The 21,826-nt window shown below is 33.0% G+C and overlaps 1 pseudogene; it reads right to left on the bottom strand.

The window, feature by feature from the left end:
* Window positions 1-8,809: 8,809 nt before the first annotated feature.
* The window catches only part of LOC149554194 (putative anion transporter 5), a 58,564-nt pseudogene continuing 45,547 nt past the window's right edge, over window positions 8,810-21,826 (bottom strand).

The raw sequence follows: 21,826 nt of genomic DNA, 5'->3' as shown, positions 1-21,826 counted from the left end.
TGTGCAAGCAAGTAGCTCTTTCTGTATGTGTGAAGTTATATATACCAAAGGTCGGTCAATCATTGTGAGAATGATATTATCATTGATGTCATACAAATTTAACATGCTCATTGAGCTCAAACATCCATCAAGCATTCTACATGATGTCTCCCTTATTAAATCCCCAAGATTACCATATTAGTGGCAACACCTGATTCTATATCAAATGCTCGGGTGAGCCTCATCTGACACACTTTTATGCATCGGGTTACCATTGATACTAGCAGCATCTGCGTCCATTCTTCATTCATCGGGAGTGTTGAGACATGAACTGGCAGCCTTCTTGTTAATATTTATGCATTTGTTGCCTACATCTCCATATGTCATATTTGATTAATGATTGTGCAATGTGGCTCAAAATTCCTTAACCTTCTATCCTTGCCTGATTCTATTGACTCTCGGATGAATCATTTTCAATACATGATTAAGGAAAAATATCATCATTAACATTTAGGGATACTCAAAACATGTTGGGCCTATTTTCAACCATTCAAGATAATCCTCGTGACTTCCATTACGATCTATCTCATCAAAACCACGGCCTTTATGTCTTGATGCATTCTGTCAAACAATTCTTATGCATTATTTGTGCTTTCACACACTTGTCCCTTTCAACTGCCCTCCAGTGCATTCATATTGAGGGTTGTGGGTTAACGTTGTGTGATCGAGTAATAGATGTTCCCACCTCACATGTCTTTGTTAAAACATTATTGTCCATCATCATTGCCGTGTGAATTCAATATGTTTATCGTGCTAAAGCACTATGTCGAACACTCCAATGAATCAATCTAAAGTTGCTCATTTTTTTTGTTGAAGTGTGAGGATGTTTGACATATCACGTGGGTTTTCTATTTCATAGTGACTACTTGCAAATAGTCGATTACCTTCATAGGCCCCTTTTTTTAGACGTATTTAAATTTCAAAGGTAATCATGAGTTGCACGGATAGTTATGTTTCTGACATAACTAATATCAAGGCTTTAACTGACAATTGACCCGAGGGATGTTGATACCTTTAGAATTATTGAATGTCACTCAACTTGGCTAGTAGGATTGTCTTACCAATCACAAGATCAAACCGCCAACATTCTTTGCAGTTTCTCATGATGCGTTGTTTGCCAAACACCCGTATACTTCATCTATTGCATAAGTTACAATATCTGCTAGTGAGCTTTGTATCCACTTGTAATCCCATTTCTTTCGCATGGAATGGTGTCATGATACCCCAAATGATGATATGGTAAATACCGACCCTTGATGTTGAGCCAACAATTCTCCACTTTGGATGAATTCACATGCTCTGCTTTGATTTATTCATCTTTGCTAATGGATTGGTATGAAGATATAATAGAGGTTGAGAAGGCACGGATACCCCAATTCTAACTATATACCTCTATGCTTCTTCCATTGGGTATTTGCCACAATTATTTATTATGTTTTATTAAGCTTGAGTAGGCATCTTCTTTCATTAATATTTGAACCACTGAAGTCTGGTGTAGGGAGGAATTTGAAATACGCATTTGATTTTTATCATTGACCATAACCTTATTAATGCCATTACATCCTCTGAAAGATAGACATGAAACTGAGGCACTTGAACTTTGAATTAATGAGTTGTCGAACTTTAAAGATTGGAGTGAAGAGTTGTCACTTCTCTTAGCAAATGAAACATGTTACATGCAAAATCCCTTGACTCTGAGCCAGGGGTCCTTATGCAATTTGAATTGTGAATCTAAGCATGAACATAAAACTAGAAACTGTATTTCTACACTTTGAATTATTACACACAGTCTTGCACAATCTGGAAACATTCCCTTGAACACGCTTGTCATGTCACATCAAACCAAAGAGCTTGTATGAAATGTAGATTCAACTTTCATACCTCTTGAACCATTTGAACTTGTGTACTTGAGAATTGTGTTTATTATCAAGAGACTTCATCTGAAACCCACTTTACACAACATTTTCAATCATAGACTAGAGGAGATTTCAAAGGTCACCAGGAGGATGATATTTTCAAGTTTAAAATTGGGGTTTAGAACGCCAACTAACATAATGTCACAACATGCAATGAGTGTGCCCATAAACATACTAAGAATACTTATGTTCTTGATGGGTCCCCTCTTTGTATCATATTATTGTCAGTGATTTGAATGGAGACCCTTTTTTTCCAATGGAAGATGAGAATCAAATCAATTTTAAACTAAATTTAGATTATTTCCCACAAAGCTAGAAGGTTTGGATTCCCTGCTACTTGAGTATGTAAACTCATTGTTCCATTCATTTCTTCTCCATAAAAAAGCCTTCATATGGTGCATCAAAATGTCTCCACACCAGTATCGTAGCACCATCAACAGGAAGATGCACTGAAACTCAATTAAATGAAAGAAAAAACTTGCAAGAACAAGTACAAGACGATTAAAATAGCTTTGAATGAAAGATAAAACTTGCAAGAATAGGTGCAAGACGATTAAAACAACTTTGACTATTCATTGTGGTCAGTGACATTTTCCCTCTTTTTCTCTTTTCATGGGCATTTTTCTCCTCCTCTTCTTTGTACGATCCATGTGCAAGATTCAAGTATCTATTTTTTTGGGGGAAAGGCTAATCTTTTTTTGGGGGATAGGGTAATCTCCAGACAAAATGCACTAAAGACAAAATAAAGTCAAACTTCTTTTTTTTTCCAGAAGTGTTTTTTTTCTACATTTTTTTTTTTGTGTTCTACTACAAACTATGCTGAAATTTTCAGAAAAATCCATGATGTTTTCAATTTTTTGAAAATTGGTCAACTGTATAGTTTGTAGAGAGGATAGCTGCGTTCATTATTTTTAGGTAAAGGAAAATTCTACGAAGATGAGGTGGTGAAAGATTAAAAAGATGCTCTTTCCTCCTCATAAATAGATTTGACCATTTTCATATTTGTCTTCTTACCATTTCATATTACAATTTAATTATAGACTAATATTTTAGGGTCCATTTGGCAAGCAAAATACGGGTGGAATTGGCATTAATAAATTCCTAAAAAATTAAATGTCATGTTTGGAAGCTTTTAAAACTTTTGCACAAATCATGTTTGTGCATATTCTACAATGATTACAAGCCACGAGACCACATTTTGTTTTAGGAATACTATCACATTTTGTTTATGCTTTGATGGATGAAAGCTTCTGTTCTGACAGAGGTGGGGATGATGTTGGAAAAGTTTGTAGATTTTAGTTTACTGTATCTCAATTGTATTTACTTGAAAGTTTCTAAAGCCATTGATTTGGAGGTATGTTTTCAATGAGTTTGTTATTTATATTTCAATTTGAAATTTATAATCATAGATACCATTTTAGCATCCCATTCCGCTACAAGGATTGTCTTTGGGGTTTCACTTTCTATTTCTCACATTTTCTTTGACCACTTTCAATGCTTTAACTATCCAATGCAATAAAAATGTAATACCATTACATTGTGTTAGGAAGTTACTGAAACTAGATTTAGGATGTCCAATACATATTAAGTTAATGTGTACTAAGCAATTGCCTCCATGATATGTATGTATAAAAAGTTAAAATAATTTTTTTAGAAATGAATATTTGTATACCTGCAAATCTGGAAGGGGAAAGAGCCCAATTCTTCCAACTTCTTAAACAAAAATTGGCTCCTAACATATACTCAAAACATCCCATGTGTTACAAAGTAATAATTCTTTTTGGTTTTGGACTAATATATGTCATGAAATGAATTGTGACCCTTGGTTTTATTAACCTGCTCCATATCAAGGTCGTCTTGTAGAGATATTTTCAATACTAAATTATACTTCATAGGTATCACTTTCTAAGTTGTATATATGCCTCATGAAGCGAGCTAGTTGGTGTTATAGGAGGATGTAGCTCAACAAATATTTGCTTATATTATATGTAATAAGCTCATGCACTTACCTTTCACTTAAGTCTTGAAGGCTTGAATGAAAAAAAAATGGAGTTTGGGCCATAAAACAAATTATATTTGTAGTATTTTAGGATACTTTGGATTGAATTTGGTTCCTTTTATTTCATTAATCCATTTTGATTGAGGAAAACTTGACCATTACAATTAATTATATTTCTTAAACATGGATCTAAATACTACCTATTCCTTGTCACATGCATAGTTGCCATCAAAAAAAGCTCTAGCATCCAATTTTTCATCATCATGCATTTTTTAATGGGATCTACTTCTACTTAGAAGAAAATTAGTCTGCTTAGCAGAATCATTAAACCCAGACATGACACCAATAATTACTTGTTCTCTAGACCAAGATCTTGGAAATTCGAACTTTATCACTTGATGAATATGAGAGTAGTTTCCAGGCTTGGGATAATTGATTTATTAAAGGTAAGTTAAAGAAATCTTTGTATTTGATTTGTTGATTTAGTTCGAGTTAGTTATCAAATTTTGACTACATCCCCCTAACCCAATGTGACCTGCCACATTCCATTGATATATTGTCAATTAATGTCATTGTTTTTCCTAAATATATAGCCGAGAGTAAACTTCTCAAAAAATTCTAAGAGAGACACATTTGGAAAATGCATTATATTGATAGCCAAGAGTAATATCATATGGAAAATGCAGTACAATGATTGCACTAAACTTTGACAAGACAAACTCATTGAAATGATATCTCATTATACATAAATCAAAGTTGAATACAACTATTTTCAGGTCTAATACAATGATGTAAAATTGTAACATCATATGGAAAATGCATTACATTGACAATTGCAATGTCTAATTCGAGTCTTTACATGCTTTTTTGCTTCCTTGCTTGTATGTATCCTAAATGACACCTAGTGCAGATTGATGTGAAAAGGAATGGCCTATAACTAGGTTGATGAAATTTGAAGCAATTAGAAGCAACGAACCCCTATGCTATTATAAATGATATGTTTATATATATGTCATATGGAAATATCAAATAATAACTCCAATAAAATGTTGTAGGTTGTTCAATGGATCCTGCTAATTATATACAAGTTTACAGAAACATTGTTAGGAAGATCACACTCTTGTGTGTACTTTCTATTTTTCTTCCAGCCTAGGCAGTATTCATAGTAGCAACATCAAAGGATGTTAGAATACATAGGCGCAAGCGAAGAAGAGTTGCTTGTCCTTTTTAGAAACGTATTATATATTCCAATGAGATGAATTGCCACAACCAAATATGCATGGCTAGAGGAGCATTCTTCAAACTCGCCAATATTCTAAGGGAGAAAGGGAACATTAAAATACTATAAAGATGAAATTGGAAGATCAACTAGTTATGTTCCTACATACTCCTTGCCACAATCTAAGGAATCATAAGATTGGCCATAACTTTGGTCACTCAAGAAAGACAGTGAGTCGCTACATCCACAAAGTCTTGAAGGATATCGTATCGCTCCATACTAGTTACTTTTTGAACCCTTCTCCAAATACTCCTCTAGAAATTATTGGGAAGGATCATTTTGATCTGTACTTCAAGTTAAATCTCCTATTTCATGTATTTTGTTGCTTGAGTCTATTGCTACACATTTGACAATAATATTTCTCACACTAGGACTGTACTAGAGAAATTGATGGAACCCATATACCAGTTACCATTGATGTAGAGAACCAAGAAAAATATCATGATAGAAAAGGCCCCCAATCACAAAATGTAATGGGTGTCTGTTCATTTGACTACAAGTTTCAATATTTTCTTGCTAGTTGGGAAGGGTCAAATGTAGATAGTCGTGTTCTTGCTCCGGCTATGTTAAGAGTCAATCCACTACCAGTTACCCTTGGTATATTAAATCATAATTTTAATGATTATATAGTCATTATTGTCAACCATAGTTTTTATGCTATTTCTAATCTATATATTCTTATTCCTTTGTATAGGAAAATTCTATTTGCTTGATGTTGGCTATCCAAATGTTCCTGGATTTCTTGCCTCTTATCAGTGTACAGTTTACTACCTAAAAGCGTTTTCTAGAGCAAGCCCAATCAATAATATGCATGAGCTATTTAACCACTAACACTCCTCTCTTAGGATTATGATTGAGCAAACATTTGGTATTTTGAAGCAACGTTTTCCTATCTTGAGGCATGTGACATCCTACAATATCATGACTCAAACAAAGATAGTGTTAGCATATTGTATACTACACAATTTCATCACGATAGAGGATGGTGTTCCACCCAATATGGAAATTGAAGAGGATGATGATCATGATGGTATAAATGTGCCAATTCTTGAAACTTATGGGATGACTCAATGAGATAGAGATGATAGGGGAAATTTTTGAGATGAAATAGCATGAAGGATGTGGGAGGACTATAGATCTTGACATTAGTTGTTCTTTTTGCTTGCATTAACACCTTTTTCCTCACTTTTGAATAGCTACAATTTACTTGAATTGACACTTCATATAGACCGTTGATTCATTAATAGTGATATATTGAATTATGAATTGCAAAATTAGAATTATTGTTATGCTTTAAAACTGTCGATTGAGTGATTTAAACCTATGATTTATGAATTGCAAATTAGAATTATTGTTATGCTTTGTTTTAGAACTCTTTGGAACCTATGTAAGATAAGAAGTTCGAGTTGTTTTGTACTCACTATTTTAGAACAAGTAGCTAAAAGGGAAATTAAAAAATGAGAAGGGTAATGATAATGATTACAATAGCCTAGCCTTGAAGCTATTAGTTGAATTTTATTAATTGACTCAAAGCAAGATTATAAAGGAATTTTATTCTTTCACAACATACATTCAAATTAGAAAGGACACCTTTTGAGATAGTATTCTATGAACTACATATTTTAATTTTCAACTGATTGTGACTTTTTATTGCTAATGCAAACTCCTAGTAAACTAAATGCATGGCTTGTACATGTATTCTTTTATAATTCTTCTCTACATCTATTGAAATGTTCAATTTGTTCCAATTTCATGATCCATCTATATATTATGTCAATGGATCTCCACACACTCTAACAACTCATTATTTATTACAGGTTTTGTAGCAATATAACAACTACTTATCTCAAAGGTGAAAATGTCTTTCACAAATCTATTGACGAGCATGTACATGAGGATATTCGTATGCCTCCCATTGCTACCTATGTTTCTACCCCCATTGCTAATTCTTCTAGAAGTATGAAAGTGGTATACTAGAGAGATAGAGCAAAAACTTCTAGATTTTCTCCTTGAGCAAGTTACTCTAGAAAGGAAAGGTGAAGGAGGTTTTCAGAAAGAAGCATGGAAAACGATAGAGAGGAGATTCAATGAAGAGTTGAAGATGAATCTTGGACTTGAGAAAACTTTAAAAACAAGTTGAAAACGTCTGGGACTGGGTGTGCCCATGTTAGCATGGCTCATATGAGGAGATCAACATTACAATGTGAAGTTGCTAGTGGTTGAGCTTGAAGTGGTGGTCATGATTGAGATGGATCATGATTCACGAGTAGTGAAGAGGGAGAGTGTCATGGAAGGAGTGAAGATATTGATGGAAAGTGAAAAGGGGTTGAGAATGAGGGAGAAAGCAATGTGTTTAAAGGAATTGTTGAGGACTAGTCTGGAATCCTCTAACAAGTTTGAGAGCGAGTGATCTTAGATTTCTGAAGTAATGTCGACAGCTGGCTGAAACCGTGTCAATAGCCAAGCAGTTTATAAAGACCATGTTTTCCCCCAATTTAACAAACCCCTATCAAATACACAAAATTTTGTACCACAAAAATGTGTGCACTTATTTTTGTGCTTTTAGAAAGAAAACATAAAATATTGTATGCACATATTTTTGTGCTTTTAAAAGGAAAATCATATATTGATTATTGTTGTTGATCTTGTATTGATTGTTGTTGTTGATTGTATCATTGTATGCACATTTTTGGCCCAATTATTGTGTGCAATGTCACAACATGCAATGAGTGTGCCCATAAACATACTAACAATACTCGCACGCTTGATGGGTCCCCTCTTTATATCGAATTATTGTCGACGATTGGAATGGGGACCTTTTTTTCCAATAGAAGATGAGAATCAAATCAATTTTAAACTAAATTTAGAAGGTCGGTATTGTAAAAATGTGATTCAGTTTGATAGTTAAAAGGAAAATACATATATAATTGAAAAAAGTTATGTAATATTTATAATGGATTGTGAAAATTTGATGTCATCGGAAGAAAATTTGTGAGTGTTATTAGTTTGCACAATTAATATATAATTTAAATTAAAAACTACTGTATTTAAAATAAATATATATTAATGTTTTGGTGTGTAGATAATATATAGGAATTCTTATGTTAACAAAACACATATTTAATTGCATTTTATTATAGCTTTTAAAGATCTTAAAAATTAAAATAATATTACATTTTATTATAGTTCAATAATAAAAAGATCATAGCTACATTTTTTTTGTTGGATAATTTTTTTAGAGATATTAAGATTGTTTGATTATTGAACTAAATATTGTTTTAACAAAATTTTAAGAATATATATCATAAGAAATTAAGATCTTAAGTAAAAATAAATGTAATATTATTTAGAATGGAGAAAATTTAATTGCAAGTGGACTATATCATAAAATAAAGAGATATATGAAATTAAGAAAAATGCAATTTGAATGATAGTAGACACTTATCTCCAACCTTTTATGTTTAGCCGACAGGCTTTCCCTTTGGAGTTGCCTCCAGCCGGGATTTGTCTCACGCCACAAAATTATTGTCAGTAAATGGTTTGAGATCATCGGTAAATGGTTATAATGGCTGAGATCTAATCAAAAACTCTCTCCCCTATTGCAAACACCAAGAATATGGCCGCACTACAATTGCAAAGGAATGTTGGAATGTAAAAGATCTTCGTCCAGCTATTTGGATCTGAGAGATCCATATGGGCAACTTTAGCTGACTCAAGAATCTGACCAATCAAGCTCACACCAACAATTCCAACCATGGTACCAACGGTATTATAAATCCCCATTACAATCCCCGCATAACGAGGAGCAACATCCAAGTGATTAACAACAAAACCCGCCCTTCCAAGTGCAAGAGATCCAAGGCACATCGAAGAACACATCACAGCTCCTCAAGAACTTCTCAAAGTGGGCATCATCACCAAAGAAAAAGTAGCAACAAGAAATCCTCCAGTGTTGAGCCATTTTCTCATATGTGTCACAAAAATTTGCCTTTTGGTAATCATATGATCAACAATCACTCACCAACATTAGAAAACACAAACATCTTCAAATAGGGCGGCATCTTAGAAGAACCCATATTGTGAAGGCTCAGATGAAGGCCCATTTCAAAGTAGGTAGGAAGCCAGTTCATCAAAACATAAAGAGCATAATCAAATGTGAAATTGTTCAGAACAAGAGCCCAAATGTGAAGACTCAATAAGAGATCTTTCCATGGAATGGAAACATGGATTTTCTGAGAACTACTCACATTTTCAATCACAAAACCATTATCCCTTTGGAGTTGCCTCCAGCCAAGATTTGTCTCACGCCACAAAATTATTGTCGGTAAATGGTTTGAGATCGTCGGTAAATGGTTTATTATTAAAGTTTTTTTAAGCTTTGCATATTTTAAGTTGAAGTATTGTACACCTCTCTAACATTGCACAGAGTGAGATGGAAAGCAACACTCATCGATTAGTACAATGCACTAATTTTACTCTTTATCATAATAGTTTGTCATATTTTTCATTGTATGTGGTTATTTGGTTGGGCATTGTGGATTTTGTAACAATGGCGAATGTGCGGAGCTCATCGATTCTACCTACAAGAAGACACCATATCTAGATATTTGCATTTTAATATTGCAATCGTATTGGGGAATTGGATGGGTTGTTTGGCATGGCAAGAAAGATGTTCTAGAAGAACTTATTTTTCATATATTGAGGTAGGTAATTTTCTTCATTCTTTCTGATAGACCCACTAGGGTACAGGGGAAGTAGAAATAGAACATTTCTTAGCAAGATTTATGAGGCAGAGCAAGTTGTATAATAATTCAGTATAGGAATTTTGTAGCTGATGTGACAAAATAATATATGTAATGCTTTGTTTTAAGAGAATTACGAAAAAAGTTCATCTGGTCATGGTTGATTAGTAACAAAAAATCAAGAAATAGAACCTGACAAAGTAACATTAACTATGTTCTATTGATTCACTATGTTCTCCAATGTTCATAAAACTGAGGAGAAACTCATTGTATTTCACCTTAAATGAAAAGAGCAAATACAGAATATTGATAGATTGATGCTTCAGGGGAGGGTCTAATTTTAGCCCAATTTAATGCAAGTGCAAGTCAAGTTATTGCTCACTACCACCAACTCATTCGCCTTGGCTACGATGTAGGAAACATATGATTCATTTAATCAGTAATTTATGTTTGAAAGAAACAATTGACAAAAATCCAATTGCAAAATTGGTGTAGGGATACAAGAGAATCATTGAAAACTATAGAGAAAATACCAAATATTTGTGTGATAATATGTTTCTTACATCATAGCCAAGGTGAATGAGTTGGTAGTAGTGAGCAATGACTTGACTTGCACTTGCACTAAATTGGGCTAAAATTAGACCCTCCCCTGAAGCATCAATCTATCAATATTTTGTATTTTCTCTTTTCATTTAAGGTGAAATATAATGAGCTTCTCCTCAGTTTTATAAACATTGGAGATCACAGTGAATCAATAGAACATAGTTAATGTTACTTTGTCAGGTTTTATTTCTTGATTTGTTGTTACTAATCAACCATGACCGGTTGAACTTTTTTCATAATTCTCTTAAAACAAAGCATTACATATATTATTCTTCACATCAGCTACAAAATTCCTGTATTAAATTATTATACAACTTGCTCTGCCTCATAAATTTTGCTGAGAAATGTTCTCTTTCTACTTCCCCTATACCCTAGTGGGTCTATCAGAAAGAATGAAGAAAATTGCCTACCTCAATATATGAAAAATAAGTTCTTCTGGAACGTCTTGCTTGTCATGCCAAACAACCCATCCAATTCCCCAATACAATTGCAATATTGAAATGCAAATCTCTGGATATGGTGTCTTCTTGTAGGTAGAGTCTATGAGCTCCACTCATTCGCCATTGTTACAAAATCTGCAATGCCCAACCAGGCAACCACATACAACAAAAAATTTGACAAACTGTTATGATAAAGAGTAAAATTAGTGCATTGTACTAATCGATGAGTGTTGCTTTCTAGCTGACTCTGTGCAATGTTAGAGAGGTGTATGGTACTTCAACTTAAAATATGCAAAGCTTAAAAAAACTTTAATAATAAACCATTTACTAACGATCTCAAACCATTTACTGACAATAATTTTGTGGTGCGAGACAAATTCTGGCTGGAGGCAACTCCAAAGGGATAATGGTTTTGTGATTGAAAATGTGAGTAGTTCTCAGAAAATCCATGTTTCCATTCCATGGAAAAATATTGGAGGATTCTTGTAGTTGTAGAGATTGGATATTTACCTTAACTATTTTAGCTATCTAAAAATCTATGTATTGTATTGATTTTTTTTTCAAATTTGATTAATATTACATCAATATTAATATTAATTTATGCATTGATGTATGAAAATTATATAGAATAGAAGTTTTTTTTTTTTTAATAAAATGAGGTTTTGACAGCTGGTTGAAACCGTGTCAATAGCCAAGCAATTTATAAAGACCATGTTTTCCCCCAGTTTCACAAACCCCTATCAGATACACAAAATTTTGTACCACAAAAATGTATGCACTTATTTTTGTGCTTTTAGAAGGAAAACAGAAAATATTGTATGTGCATATTTTTGTGCTTTTAAAAGGAAAATCATAGATTGATTATTGTTGTTGATCTTGTATTGATTGTTGTTGTTGATTGTATCATTGTATGCACATTTTTGGCCCAATTATTGTATGCAACGTCACAACATGCAATGTGTGTGCCCATAAACATACTAACAATACTCACACGCTTGATGGGTCCCCTCTTTGTATCGGATTATTGTCGGCGATTGGAATGGGGACCTTTTTTTCCAATAGAAGATGAGAATCAAATCAATTTTAAACTAAATTTAGAAGGCTGGTATTTTAAAAATGTGATTAAGTTTGATAGTTAAAAGGAAAATACATATATAATTGAAAAAAGTTATGTAATATTTATAATGGACTGTGAAAATTTGATGTCATCGGAAGAAAATTTGTGAGTGTTATTAGTTTGTACAATTAATATATAATTTTTAGTTTAGATTTTGTAGATGTACAATTTAAATTAAAAACTACTATATTTAAAATAAAAATATATAAATTTTTTGGTGTATAGATAATATATAGGAATACTTATGTTAACAAAACACATATTTAATTGCATTTTACTATAGCTTTTAAAGATCTTAAAAATTAAAATAATATTACATTTTATTTTAGTTCAATAATAAAAAGATCATAACCACATTTTGTTTGTTGGATAATTTTTTTGTAGAGATATTACGATTGTTTGGTTATTGAACTAAATAATGTTTTTAAAAAAATTAAGAATATATATCACAAGAAATCAAGATCTTAAATAAAAATAAATGTAGTATTATTTAGAATGGAGAAAATTTAATTGCAAGTGGACTATATCATAAAACAAGAGCTCTGAGGGAGCTTGAGTCCCTGCCTTCTGCAATTTAAAAATGAAAAGGCTATTTTTTGGGTACTAAGTTAATTTTGGTCATACAAAGGTTTCCTTTGGTTAATATGAGTTAGATGTCAAAATTTCAATACTTAGATTATTTAGTTTTCAAGTTTAGGAAACCTAAAATATATACCATCTTGTAAAAAACTAATTGAATAAATATTTTATAAAGAAGAATATGTTTTATTTTATGTTCTATATTAAATATAATAATAAGTAAGATTAGATATTTCATTAAATTTAGAAACAAAAGACTTATAAAAGTTTAAATTAGTACCATTAATTAATGTTTCAATGAATTAATTTATTTTTACAAAATTAATTTTTTTTAAATTTTACACTAATTTAATTTAACAATTTAAAAAAAAAAATTAAAATGTTGAACATTATTAAATAAATTTTAGATACACTTATTAATTGTTTTTAATTAAAAAAATAATTTCATTTAATATATCAACAATTAGCAATTATAATGAACATCTATGTACAAATAATAATAATAACTCATATTATGAACACTGTTTTAAAATACCAATGACACTTATTAAATATTTTAACTATTAAATACTCTCTACAAGCCACTGGTTTTTCCATTAGACACAAGCAATTTTGGTGGAAAAAAATACCTTGTTTAAAAGCTATTCTCATATAAAACAAAATAAATATGAATAAGAAATTAATAATAAATACTCTCTTCTTAACAATCACTCAAAATTGTACAATGTTGATCCGTTTTTGATAGTGGTGGTGGTGTACATGACATTAAATGTAATTAATGTTGATGATAATTATTCTTATTTTTTGATCTTGAAATAATATTAACCCCAGGAAGAGTGCACTAGACCAATGGAAAAATAGAAGTAAATTAATATAAATTAATTTAAAAATAAAATGTTTGCTAAACTTTAGAACTTTGATATTTTAGAAAATGCACAAATTAATAAGGAGGTGAATTGAAAACATTAGTTCCTTGCCTAACTAATAAAGAGATATATGAAATTAAGAAAAATGCAATTTGAATGATAGTAGACACTTATCTCCTACCTTTTTATGTTTATGATGTTAAACTCTTTTATATCACTTTTCATGTGCACCTGTTAGTGTAGTTTTTTTATTTTTCCTATTTTGCAAGGTTTTTCCTACACTTTTAATAATCTCGCTTAGGTTAATAAAGCATGTCTTATTAGGTGAATGGTTGTGAGGTGTCACCTTCCTACATGTGAGCATCCATTAGCTATCTTGGGAAGATACTTTGCTATCTTTAGTTCGATAGATGGTTTCTCCTCATTGGTTGGTGTTGTCACCTCCTCCCTCTTCCTAGCCTATATAAGCATGCTACCTGGCTTGTATTTGCATCTCTGGTTTTTGCATCCTCTTAATGATATTTTGCTTCCAGCATTTGCATTACTCTCTTGGAGACTAACTCTATGATGCTATTTTGATTTTGTATCATTTGCATTCATAGTTTAGATATTTATTCTTTGCACTAGTTTTCTGGATTATTCATCTTATCAGATTCTAACATGGTATCAAAGCTTTTCTATGTGCAAGAATAGATTTTAGTTTCCTTATTTGAGAGATTCGGGGGGGGCTAATAAATTTTATTGTAGTTTTTTGAAAAATGAAGTATGCTCTTCTCTTGCATCTTTGGATGATCTTGAGAATCAAAAAAGTTTTGACAAAAACGATTTTTCTCTAGGGTTTCAATCTCAAATCTGACAACCAACTTGCATATTTGGAGTTTTCAATCAATTTTGCAGGTTCTAGCATGCCATTGATGGACTTAGGAAGTTGATTCAACATTTGCATGTCATATTCTAGTTGCTGGGGTCATTTTTTGATTTTTGGAGCCATTTTTTTACTATTAAAGGCGTCTAATTTACACTACAACAACATCTTCTATACATCAGCAAGAAAAATGCTTTCTGGGTTTTGTTTGCAGCTCCTAAAGACGATCTGGGTATCTTTTAGATTTTGCATGCAAGCTATATATTTTGCAGAATTGAGCATAAAAAGCTACAGCCATACTCCTCTCCATTGGCAATCGCAGATTTGAATGCAGTTTTCAAATGTCTCGTTCTTGCTCATACGGACTCTGATTTTGATGATTCTTGTTATGAACTTGGCTATTTTTTTGTGCTCTATCCACTAGTGGAGTTGTTTTTTGATTTTCATGCATTAATTCTTTAGAAATTGTAGATTCTTGGCCATGACTATGCATAGTTCTTGTTTTGGAAACTTTAGAGGATCATAACTTTCTCATACGACCTTGTATTGAGGTGATTCTTTTTTTGAAAGTGCATGATTTTTCGAGTAGATCACAGTGGTGCTATTTGTTTTTTTGATTATTGTGCCTAAATTTTACTTTCAACATATGCTCTTCATGAGGGTTTGTAATGTATTGAAATCAAGACCACTAAGTATTTCTTTCTAGTGGTAGTTGTAAATGCACTAAAATAAAGTGTCAAATCATATTTCTTTGGGGAGGTTTTTTGATGGAGTAAAAAGGGGGGGGGGGGCATTGTCGTGGCTGGGTTCTCTTCTTTTTAGCATTTCTTCATCATGGATCAAACAAATATGCCCATCCTAACTCCATACAATTACTTTGAGTGGAAATCACGCATGACAATTCACTTAAGGAAAGCTGGATTAAATAGGATAACTATGGGACTTGAAACTAAACTTGCTAAAGATGAAGATAAGCCTAAGTGGTTTAACAAATGTGATGAGGCATATGAAACATTGTGTTTGTCTGTTTCTCCTGACTTGCTATTTTACATTGATTCTTTGGATACACCAAATGAAGCATGGACAAAGCTAGAAACACTATTTGGCACATAAGATTCAATGAGGGGTCATATGTTGGAAAATGAATTAATTAGTTTGAGTCCAGGCAATTTCAACACAATCCAAGATTTCTTCACCAAATTGAAATCACTAAGGCTACAGTTAAAACAATGTGGAATTGAAAAGAAAGATGAACAATTGATTCTTAGTATTCTCTCTAAGCTAAGTTCAGAATATTCTGTGCTTGTCTCTACCTTCTATGCTACTAAGGGTGCACTTGGTACTCAATTCACCATGCCATCTTTAGATGATTTTGCTGTCAATCTCACTCGAGAACAGGACAAGCTAATCCAGATGAGCACTCTTAAGTCCTCTAAGTCACATGCCTTGGCTGCCAACCAAGGCACAAAAGAACAACAAGGACAAAGTAGTAACAACAATAGTAAGGACAAGAAACAAAAGAATAGCGAGAAGAAGAAGGATCAGATATCGATTTCTTCAAAAGCAACTATTGATACACCATCTTCCAAGGGCGATAAGCCTAAGAAAGAAAAGGTCAAATGTGCCTATTGTGAAAGACCTGGTCATGATGAACATAAATGTTTGCAGAAACAACTTGATCACTTGACATACATTCTTGAGAAGAATAATATCAGTGTTCTTGAGTCTATCAAACAAAGTTCTAATGAAGGGTCTAACAAGGAAAAAGAAAACAGCAAGGGGAAAGGAAAGGGCAAGGCCCTTTTTGCAGTTGCTTCCTCACCATCCACTTGGGTTCTTGATTCAGGTGCTTCACACCACATGGCTTCATCTAAGGAAGAACTTGCATCCTTGGAGCCGTGTACTATGCCTTCTATTTTGATGGGTGATAACACTCCTATTGAGGTGTGTGAGAGAGGGTTTGTTGATGTGGGGGATGGCACATTCCATGATGTTCCTTGTGTACCCTCATTGTCAACTAATCTCCTATCGGTATACCAAATCACTCACACAAGTTTAGGCAAGCGAGTTGAGTTCACTCCTAGTTTAGTGGAGATACGTGAGTTGCACAATGATTCTACAGTTGTAGTTGGAAGAGCAGATCATCAGTTACGACTCTATATGTTTTCTCACTTTGTTCCTAATCCTCCTTTGACTATTTCACTCACTCACTCTAATGATGTGAGCAGATTATGGCATGAGCGGTTTGGCCATCTTAACTTCCACTACTTGCATCAGCTTAACTAGTAGAGCATGGTCACAGGGTTGCCTTCTACTTTGACATTGGAGTCACTTGGAATGCATGATAGATCTTCTAATGGGTCAGATTCACTTGAGCAGTCTTCTACCTCCACTTCTGATGTAGAGAGTGATTCAAATGACTCACCTCCTTCCTCTCCTAGTCATCATTCACAGGTTGATGATTCTCCTCTAGATTCTCCATCTTTTGGTCGACTTTGGGCTAGACAGACCTTGCAGTTTGCAGGTGATTGGGATGGGGATCCATTAGACACCAAGAAAACTCGTTCACAATTCTAGGATGCTTTGTATATCTTCATTGCCACTGCCTCAAATCCACAGTCCTTTCATGAGGCTTTTGTTATTTCTGAGTGGGATACAGCTATGCAGGAAGAGTATAGTTCCTTGATGAGGAACCACACTTGGGATCTTGTCCCTTTTCCTAAGGGAAGAAAACTTGTTCGATGTAAGTGGATCTATCGGACAAAACTTGCAATCTTTGCTGGGGGTGCGGGATGCTTCATCTTTTGTGGGGGGGGGGGGGCTCTTCCTCTCACTTGGAGTCCTAATTTTCTTTGGAGAGTCTCTTTTCTCTCTCTTTTGGGGGAATTTTATGTACATGGGTACCTCATCAGGCTTGACTTGCCAGGACCCATTTCTACATCCACCTAAGCTTCACTTATGGGGGGGTGTTAGTGTAGTTTTTTATTTTTCCTATTTTGCAAGGTTTTTCCTACACTTTTAATAATCTTTCTTAGGTTAATAAAGCATGTCTTATTAGGTGAATGGTTGTGAGGTGTCACCTTCCTACATGTGAGCATCCATTAGCTATCTTGGGAAGATACTTTGCTATCTTTAGTCCGATAGATGGTTGCTCTTCATTGGTTGGTGTTGTCACCTCCTCCCTCTTCCTAGCCTATATAAGCATGCTACCTGGCTTGTATTTGCATCTCTGGTTTTTGCATCCTCTTAATGCTATTTTGCTTCCAACATTTGCATTACTCTCTTGGAGACTAACTCTATGATGCTATTTTGATTTTGTATCATTTGCATTCATAGTTTAGATATTTATTCTTTGCACTAGTTTTATGGGTTATTCATCTTATCAGATTCTAACAGCACCTGCTAGACTTTTAATAATATTTGGTGTTGTTTTTAATTATGCCAAAGATGTTTCATACATGAAATGGAAGAGCTCTTGAAAGACATCTACGATTAACATAGCACCTAAAGGGTTGCAAAGCGATTGGAGAAATATTTTCTGTCCATTTAGCATCAGTGTTTTCACATCCAATTTTAGATTTTTCAGATAGTCAAAAAGTATTTTGACTTTGGCAAAATGTTGGTTTCCAATTGTCATGCACCAAAGAGAAGACTATTTCCCATAAAGCTGGAATGTTCGGATTCCCTACTACTTGAGTATGTAAGCTCATTGTTCCATTCATGTCTTCTCCATAAATAAATTTGACCACCATTGCCTGAAGTAATTTTTCATATTTTCCTTCTTACCATTTTATATTACGATTTAATTATAGACTAATCTTTTGCATGAGATAATGCTTAGATACGACTTCTATCAACATAGTGGAACAATACTCTTAGTGTGAAGAAACAATGCTTTGGTGTTTAAGGGACCTAAACTATGTGCATCTAATTAAACAATAGGGAAGACCATATTTCACTAATTTCTTTTCTCATCCAAGAAGCCCACCAACTATGTATCATTCCATCAATAAATACTAATTAATGTAATAAGAAAATTGACAAGCATATAAGAGAGACTACAAGTTGTGCCTAACTTGTAGACTGTACAAGACCTCATTTGCTCACAAGTAGCAAATAAGATTAAATAGATTGAAAGCTAAGTTTAGTTTAATGAGAGATGAAATAAATAATAGATTAAAAGTTAAGTTTAATGTTATATTTGGAATAAATCTAAAATGTAAGTTGCAATACAATAAATATACCAGTGATTAATAATTTGATTCAAGATTAAATTTATTAATATATTTTATTACTAAAATTTTGATTATGTTAATTAAGTTAATAGTTATAAGTATAAAATTATAAATCTAATATGATGATATGTAATTAGCATATGCTCAACTAAAATGTCAATTGTTTAATTGTGGACATACTTTACACAACTCCATTTTGGTACCTTGGTCTAACTACAACTCTACAAACACTTAAGCTTCTTGAAAACTCAAAGCCCTAAGCATTGTTTGCATCTATGTTATCCATACTATACAATAATATTACTAAGGCTAACATTATAACTCTCAGAGATGAGATAGAGTGCATACTAACACTTCATTTGCATTGTATTGATATGTAAAGTTGGAAGCATAGACTTTTAAGACATCACATCCAAACGACAAAAGAGAAATAGAAAACATGAGTCGTCATCACATATCTTGAGTGGAACTAAAAATGTATGGCATGTTCTATCTTTAGCCCAACTATCTCACTTTCTCTTATCTTCAAACACTTAACATTCCAGACAAGTCACATTCCTAAAAAACCTCACATCCATGCTTGAAAGTAATATTGAAATAAGGATAATATTAAAATACAACATCTTACACCTTAATCAAAACCTATTTTACTTAATCAAAAACATCTTACACCTTAAAATATTTACAAAAAATGCTCTCCTTGAATTAAAGAATTGTGTGCCTTTAATTCAAATTTTATTGTTCACTTTCACATATACAAAGTTTTATACAAAGCTTCAAATGCCAATTCTATCAAGGAAAGTTTAGCTTATGGAACTTAGATTGTGGGTCTTGGAATCATTCAATTTGTTGTTCATCAAAATGGCGACCCTTATAGGGCATACCTAATTGCAATGCAACAATAAAATGTAAGGTTAGGATATAGGAGAGAGATTCGTGTGGTTGAACCAAAAGATAAATCATCTTTTGAAGAAATGATAGAGACTTCCTATGAAGGATTTGAGGTACGTCGATTCACTTTACTAAACTTTCTCTTTGATTTTTATCATGTAGGAAAATCCAATGATGGGTTTTTGTGTGTATGTCAAGAATATGAAGAAGAAGGGTCTAAAATTAAGGTAAGGGTCCTAAAACAATATTCTTCTCGAATGGCCAGACAAATTATTCGAGCTCTTGCTAAGATGAAATAAAAATTGGTGCTCGATGTTGATAGCCAATTTAGTGTAGATCTTGAAACAATGAAACATGTTGATAAGTGCTCTAGTGAAGTAGGTGTCATCTTCATCACAAATTTTCCATGACATACTAGTAGTTGGAGGTGTCAACTTCATCACAAGTTTTCCATGATAGTCCAATAGTTGTAGGTGTCATCTTCATCACAAGTTTTCTAAGTACAGGTGCACTAAAGACCTTCTGTCACTATTTGAGCTAGCAGTAGATGGTGAGTATTCATCATCATCATCTAGCATAGGCTCACATGCATATCATGTGTTAAGTGTAACCAAGGTTAATGTTAACTAGGTCTTCCCACTCTCAGCAATCTCAAAAATTATCAACGCCTGTCAATATGCCACCACCACCAGATTTGGAGGGCATGGAAATGCAACCATAATTATCATATGTGGTACACTTAATTTCATATGTTGCAATCATTTTGTCACTTGTAAACATGAACTTGTTTCCATTTTAACAAATTTTTGTATAAGTATTTGGGTTTAAGTATGTAGTTATGACTCTACAAGTTAATGAGGGTATGTAGTATGGGTTAAATAGTGTTATTTTTTAGAAGTAAATACTTCTTTTGGATTTCTAATGAAGATTTTGTACAACCATTGAATCCTAATTCAAAAAATTCTTCAAAGTGGCAAGAGCAAGAGAAAGAACAAGAACAAGAACAAGAACATACTAGTAGAGATGGACAAGGCTATCGAGTCAAGATAAAAATAACATTTTTGAATCAAGCAAGGTTTGATATGGTTTCCAATAACTAGAATTTTTTATTTTTTGTCATCCTTCCTATATCTTTTTATAAGATCATGTTAAGTTGTGTTTCAGTGCACCTTCTTTTTCAAGGTATCTATAGAGTTTGCCACTGAACTTCATATTTCTATTTTCATGTAGATACTATAAAAGGACAAGGAGGTCTAGTTGGGAGAAAGCTTCAAAACTAACATGACATCAATTGAGGTGAGATATCTAAGATTATTACAGATCCAATGGGTGTGTCTCCTCTATTGAAAAATATAAGTGCTTCCAGAGACTTGTTGGCTTTAATGTATTGAAAGGGGTCATGAGGGGTCCTAGTGTGTTAAAAGAGACATTAGGACCCCTTAAGATCCCATAAGATCTCTCTAAAAAAAAATCTGAGTACATGTGCATTGAAGACCTTCTATCACTACTTGAGGTACTAGTGGATGGTGAGTATTCATCATCATCATCATGTGACATCAGAAGCCATCTTCAACATAATATGATCACTAGACAGGTTTGTATGCTACTTCTATGGTGGGATATTTTCTTTCTTGTTTTATGAAGTTGGGCGATCCTTGGAATCCATATTGTAGGTATTGGAATCACAAGCAGTATAGAAAAGGAGGTGTATGTTTCAGTTGTCATCTATTTGCATAGGCTTTCAGTAGGAGAAGACATGTTCAAAAAAGGTATGTATATGATTATCCTTGGATATCTTGCATATCCATCATTCAAATTATCGATAGATTTAAGACATCAAATTGTTAGCATCTTTTGGAGTTTATAGCTTGTGAAGTTGATAAAACCTTTGCAGTTATGTACACTTTGACAATAATAACTGAAGATGATAAGGTATAGCACATTATAGCAGTTGTACATTCCTATGTACGTTAGGAAAAAGACATCAAGAGGATTTTGATACTAAAATCTGATCCACACAACCAAGGTGATTGTTAACTAGGTCTTCCTAGTCTTAGCAATCTAAGGGATCATTAGAACCTCTTAATTTATGAGACTCTTGGAGCTCAAAAACTATCACAAGTAATACAGAAAAAGGAGGTCTATGTTTCAATTGTCATCAATTTGTACATGCTTTCAATAGGAAAAGGTTTGTTCAAAAAAGTTTCAAGTATATGATTATCCTTGGATATCTTGCCTATCCATCATTCAAATTA

The sequence above is a fragment of the Cupressus sempervirens genome, chromosome 6 (assembly GCF_028749045.1).
Source record: "Cupressus sempervirens isolate cs-2001-9-10 chromosome 6, ASM2874904v1, whole genome shotgun sequence".
NCBI lineage: Eukaryota > Viridiplantae > Streptophyta > Pinopsida > Cupressales > Cupressaceae > Cupressus > Cupressus sempervirens.
Note: the sequence above shows the minus strand (reverse complement) of the source record. Positions and strands in the feature narration are given on the sequence as shown.